This window comes from Haliotis cracherodii, unplaced genomic scaffold (genome assembly GCF_022045235.1).
Source record: "Haliotis cracherodii isolate W230 unplaced genomic scaffold, xgHalCrac1.p SCAF_2, whole genome shotgun sequence".
Classification (NCBI taxonomy): domain Eukaryota; kingdom Metazoa; phylum Mollusca; class Gastropoda; order Lepetellida; family Haliotidae; genus Haliotis; species Haliotis cracherodii.
In genome coordinates, this window is record NW_027266275.1 from 1,928,904 (window position 1) to 1,935,823 (window position 6,920).

The following is a 6,920-nucleotide window of genomic DNA, read 5'->3' on the forward strand; positions in this document are numbered from 1 at the left end:
CGGACCTTGTAGGTGAAATCTAGACTCAGGCACCTCATTGAGGACAACCAAGTAAAGTATGCCTTGTAAGAGATGTTGGTGATGTTGCGGGTTTTGGGCTTGTTGTGGGTGTTGGGGTGTTTTTTAATGTATTCTATTCTTTCATATGGAAAGGGTTTTGTCGCTTGTCGCAAAGAACCTATTTATACGGATGTCCTATGCATTTATAGCATATTTGTTCTGTTGTTTGCGATGTGTTAGCATGTAGGGCATATTCCGGTGGTGGAGATTTGTAATTTGAAGGTATTTGTTTGTTTTGTTACTGACAGCTAAAACTTGTTTTAGTGTTGATTTCATTTGGGGGATTTATGAATGTGTTGTATTTTGATTCTGTAAATATAAGTGTGTTCAGGTGAGCAAGAGTTGCCTGTGTGTCTTATTAGTACTTTACTGTATGTTAATGGTAGTCTGTGTGTGCGTGATCATGTGTATGCAGTGAGGCCAGAGTTGTTGCATGTCTCCTGCACTGACAAAAAGTGTTTTCTACTAACTTAATAAGTGACAGCGGCCAGAAGGTTCTTAAACAGCGAATTTACTATCCTATCGGAATTTACATTGCAACGGTGAAGAGAAGGGGTATCCTATGTAGAGGGGAAAGTCCGAGTAACTCTCCATTCCTTAAAGATGTAGCCGACGCCCACCGAATAATCCTTATAAGCTAACAAAAATAACATGTATATAATTCTGAGCTACTTCTTGATACTATAACTGTGTTCATATTTTAAGCAATCAGAGTAGCTTTTGACGAGAAAAGAAGCAGGTAAACATGTATATCCTTGTCCAGAACTTTCCATTTCCTATAATCTACGTCAGCTTGTATTAACAACACGCGATTGATAAAATGCTACTTTAGGATCCCAAGAAATTATGAAGAGCCGTGTACCATGCATTGTAAATATCAGCTCGCGAGGGAGCTTGGTGCTCGTGCAACAACAGCAAAGAACATATTCCTCGTGCAATGGAGACACACACAGAATATACTGGCTACAAAGAGCTCTGTTCTATTTTTCAGATATACAAATTCAGTTTCCAGCCCTTGCCAAGCTAGGCTGGATTTTCCAAGCTCTGTTGCAGCGCCACCATTGGCTATTATGAGTTATGTCCCCTCTGTATCCTCCTTTTGACCAAACAGATTCCACCTCTTATATTCCTTTGCTTGAAATTGCGGCGCAGTCAAGACGATCTGATCAATAATCAAGATCTATATTGTAATATAACAGGTCTTAACTCGCGCAGTGCATCAAATCATGTGAGCACATCATTTAAAAACATAAAAATATATCGAAAATATCTGTCGACGCCCAGTTGGAGGTAAACATGCTTTGAAATCTGCACTTTGAAATACATGTTATTTGAGAATCGGATGTCTAGTTTGTCACGTGACTTTGATTGGACTTTGCATAAACTTGTTAGTCCAGCCAAAATGTAACTCGGCAATTCCAGCCTAGTTCGGCAAGAGTGGTAACTGGATTTTTGTAGTCATTGCCTGGGGATTATGCTCATCACTTCCGCCTTGTTCCGTGTCAGAGGAGCCATTTTGAGACAACAATTGCAAGTAGGTGGATATTGGCCTTGTAACGTTGTTAATGTTTAAAACTTTACACCGAGATTTAAATAAAGAAGGGAGGTTTGTTAAGTTTGCCAGTGTAAAACAATATTTGTCTATTTTAGTGATCTGGCAATTACTTTTTCGTAGTATTGTGTAAATAAATTTAAAATGCCAGTGAAAATCATTATATGTCACCTATATTGTTTATGATATTTACGTTTTTCCTTTGGAAATTGTATTCAGCAGCTGTCAACAGGGATGCAAAATTAGCAAGAAAGATTGATAGTAATCGCAACTGACTCTTTTATACATTGTACTTGTCTACGGTGGGCAACCTATGCTAGTCTTAATATTTACGAACTGGTTTGAAAAAACTCCTGACAAGTAAGGGAAATTCACTTAGGAAGTGAGTAAACTTCACTACTTATTTCTGTCAGCGTGTGGTTATTTTGGTGATGTTTGGTAGCTCTGTGTCTATATATTGAGGCCGGAGGTGACGGGAATAGTCGTGTATGTTTGTCAACGTGTACACTCGTAGTACGTTGTTCAGCAGCAATTAACAACCGTCACATACATCCGCAAGCATCTTGTGCTACCTTTGTAGAAATCGGGATAATTCTGGGATATAGAAGGTGTGTCCAGAAACCTAAAGGTGCGTTCTTCCCTTTAGTACTTTTAAAGATCTCTATCTGACTACAATGCATCCAGATGTTATCGTGTGCATGAAACACAGGTGTGGCGTGTGTTTATCAAAATGTGATCAGGCGGCGACCTCTCACATGATAAATGTGATCAGGCGGCGACCTCTCTCATGCCACAACATATTTTACTTTTAATCTAATCTCTGACCAATTCAAAACTAGAGCATGATCTGAAATGTTATTTTGAAAATATCTCATTGCTTTCGTTGCCATACAGATCATTGTTGTATCTGACACGCTTAGAGTCGGTAAAATACCTCGAGCATGTTACCTAAATAATGACCTATATTTCAACAAATATTACACTGAGATCATGCTGTCCACTGCTTGATGACTATTGGTATCACTACCTGAAAATCCAGATAACAAGGAATTATCTACAGAAGTACAGTGCCTTTGCACTAAAGGTTCTTGGGGCGAAGGTTGAATGAATGAATACCATAAGCAATTAAACGGAATTTTAGGAGAAGAAAATGAATGAAAATATAAACGAATGAATAAAGACTTGTGTAAGACCTTTTATGCTTATACAGTGGATTTGATGACTTTGATCGCACTGTGTACAAGGGCATCAAATGCATGTTTCATGCAAATGCTAGCATAGATGTATCCAACGTTATTTCGTTTGTTATTTTATGAAATTGTGATCTTTTGTGCTCAGAAATAGCCTGCATCTGGATTAACAGACGTACCTTTACCTGAACTGCTTGCCACTTAGTTAAGAGACATCGTTTGCAGGGCTTCAATCTCAGTCGAAATTCTGGTGCCTAAGATAGTTGAAAAGATAGTTTCAACAAAACGAGAGACGGTGCGTACCACGCTGACTAAAATAAGGTCCATTCTTCGTTACAAACACCGGTTTCCTACATCACAACTATCTACATCATAACGTACCATTGGTCAGTCGATTTTCCCCCTTGAAAAAGGCCATCCTCTCGTCGCTTAATTCCCTTTTTCGCTTTCCGGTTGGTGAATTTTGCAATATCCGGGAATTGGGAGCTCACTTCCCAGAACTGACAATCATTCATTACTGGCCAGTTATGACCTATTTCTGACAGTTCTGGTGCTATTCGAATCTGTCATCGATCAACTGTTTGTTGACTGTGAGTCATCTGGTCATGTCTGTTTCGACTGTTATTACTTGAGTTAGTGGGTCTGGCTTTTCGCATTCTATTTTCCATAATCCATGAAGGAACTGAACAAATGCCTTACCGAAAAACGTGCCTCACACATAGTATACATGTTGGGGGAATCAAACTCTGGTTTTAGGGTGATTTCTCGTAAACTTAAACCATTTGCCTCCCACCACAGAAACAACACACAATCTAACAAATACACCCCATGTTTATAATATTTGAGGAGCGATCTTTCTTCTGTTTGAATTTACTTTTGAGTCCGTCTACAGGAAAATAAGTATTTTCACGGACGTCTATGTACTAAATTTTATAACAATGATTAAACGCTGATAAGAATGTAGCCTTGCACATGTAACGTCACCTGATAAGAGTAAAAAAACAGATATTGACCTTAACGCTGCAGGAGACATAGATTACACCTTCTCATTAGGTATATATACTGTCTCGCCATATGTATAGGTGTTACTTCATTAACATGGAGCTTTCAGTTGTCCTCGCTATTATAGTCACTTCGTGTTTAAAAATCAGCACTGCTGCAGACAAACCACACATTGTCTTCATTGTGGCCGATGACCTTGGCTGGAATGATGTTGGCTGGATTAACCCCGACATCAAGACCCCGACACTTGACCGCCTCGCCCATAGTGGTGTCATCCTTAACTCCTCCTACGTCCAGCCACTGTGTTCCCCCTCCAGAAACTGCTTCATGTCAGGCAAGTTTCCATACCACACAGGGCTCCAGGATAAAGTTGTCTTCATAGAACAGCCCAAGTACATGCCAGCTAATCTGACCACCATCCCACAGAGGCTGAAGACCCTCGGCTATGACACCCACATGGTCGGCAAATGGCACCTAGGCTTCTGTGATTGGAAGTACACGCCCACCTACAGAGGCTTTGACACCTTCATGGGCTACTATGCAGGTATGGAGGACTACTTCACACATGTCAGGGACGAGGTGGCTGATTACAATGGTTATGACTTCAGGAACATGACAGATGTGTACAAAGACGCCCAAGGGGAATACTCCACATACGTGTTTGCGAAGAGAGCCATTGACATCATAATGAACCACGACAAGTCCAAGCCGATGTATCTATATCTGCCGTTTCAAGCTGTACATGTGCCACTGCAGGTGCCTGTCAAATATTCAGACCGATACAGCCACATTCATGATTTAAATAGGAAGGTTTACAGTGGCATGGTGAGCGCTTTGGACGATGCTGTGTACAACATCACCACTGTCCTTGAGGACCTTGGATTCATGGACAACCTACTTCTTGTGTTTACAACAGACAACGGTGGGCCTCCTACAAGAGGTGCCAATAACTGGCCTCTGAGGGGCGGAAAAAACACACTATGGGAGGGAGGTACCAGGGGAGCGGGTTTCGTCTACAGCAAGACTCTGCTGAATAAGAAAGGTTACACTAACCCTGGTCTGTTCCACGCCGTGGACTGGTACCCCACGTTACTGGACATAGCAGGGGGAGACTCCAGCCAACTGGACATTGATGGGTTGAGTCAGGTCGACATGATCCTCAATGGAGACAGTAGCGTAAGGAATCAATTTGTCTACAACATCTATGACGACCACTATGCTGCAGCTCTCAGGTGGGGAGACCTGAAGTTGATCGTTGGAGACCCTGGATACTCGGGATGGTACCCTCCCCCTGGTTTTGACTTAGACGTCCAAATCATGGACGATTCTCCCCTTCCTAGCGTCATGCTGTACAATATCAGCGCCGACCCAACAGAGCACCAGGACATCTCCAAAAACAACCCCGACCTTGTCAACTTCCTGCTGCAGATGCTGGCACGGAAGAATGGGACTCGGGTGCCTGCAATGGACCCACCCTCTGACCCTCGATCTAATCCAGTCAACTTCAACGGTAGCTGGAGCCCCGGCTGGTGCTAGAAATTGCTTCGATATTGTCCCGTGACCAGTTGACCGACCGAGAGACGTGTTGTGCCTAAAGTCACGTGACCATTCGATTCCCCAAGAGATGTGTTGTGCCTAAAGTCATGTGATTATTTTGTATCTGATTTGCTTGATTATACGTAATTCCTCTGTAAAACCGGATCATGTAGGAAAATAATGTCCTATTTAGGAATAAAGTGATGCATTCCTCTCTGGAACTGTGATATAAATCGTGTTTGAAACAAATTAAATTGTCAGTCTACAATGCACTTTCTGTTGGTTTATTGTTTCATTCGAGGAAGCAATTCTTGTTGTTGTGACACTTCCATGGGTATTAGAGAAGTACTTCCACCTTTATCAGAGCTCTTCAGGACCATTGATGTCATTGTGACGTCAATGGATTATAAGGGATAAATATATCAATGCATCGCGTCCAAAGTGCCGTTTTTATTATCTATTTATTTGTATTTAAATGGAAAGTGCATTTTTAGAAATTATTTGTTCAACATTATTCCAGATTAGAACAACTCCTCAGGCTACCGTCAGCTTCTAAATGCTTGTCAGAGATGCCATTAAGGGACTATATTACTCGGAAATTGAAATAGAATGACTTACTTATAAACCAAGAACAAGCCATTCTGGCGATGAGGAATGTTAAATGTGCAGTGCACTTTTTGCAAGCGAAATCGGCGTTTACATCTACATGTTCATGCTGTTCGTGCTGTTAATACAAGTTCAGCATTATTGATTCTATTTCAAGTGGCGATGTCCACACGTGATCCAAAAAAATGCAATGGTTTTTGCCAGGTTTCTGTGATTCGCCATTTTATGAAATATTTGTATAACCTCCCTGTTTAAGATAACATGACAATTGTAGCCAAAACAGTACCACTCATTCACAAATCAAACACCACATACATACATACAGGGCCCTCGACACACTGCAGCTAACAAACAGGAGTCTCTGAATTTGTCACGTCCTTACCAGCGAAGGTTTATGATATACGTCCTTTCGTCCTGCCACAACGCAAGGTGAAATAACCCTGCCACTGACGAAAGTTCTTGGTCACTCCAGGTTCTTCAAGACATCATTGAAAATAATGTCCGTGAAACAATCACACTCCTACAAAGTGTTGGATCGTGAAGAGATTTGACACACAATTGAAATTTTGTTTTACGATTTTGATACTCCAAAGCCAGAAACCGGTACACATGTAAGGTTGGTCTTGTATGAGTATTTTTGTAACCAGACAAACCTAAATGAACTGAAACATCGTGGTCAATAAAGACTGCTCTGTTGACTACAGTTCTCCATGGTGTTTTGTTAGGAAACACTGACTCATAAAGTAAAATACAAGAAATGTTCTGATGCTTTTAACACGGCAACAAACTCTTTGTTTATCAGATTACATATACAAAAACATAATTCGTCAAATATATTCAACAACCTGTGACCTCCCCCTGTAAACGTTGAAAGGCTAAGAACGGCTGAATGGGAACAGAACATCAGAACATTACCTCGAAGACAATACATTGTTGATTCAAATTTAAATGGAAACAAATTGCAATGAGAAAAA

At 40.9% G+C, this 6,920-nt stretch overlaps 1 pseudogene; it reads left to right on the forward strand.

The window, feature by feature from the left end:
* Positions 1 to 3,876: 3,876 nt before the first annotated feature.
* On the forward strand, positions 3,877 to 5,556 carry LOC139468611 (arylsulfatase I pseudogene; annotated as a pseudogene).
* Positions 5,557 to 6,920: the final 1,364 nt, after the last annotated feature.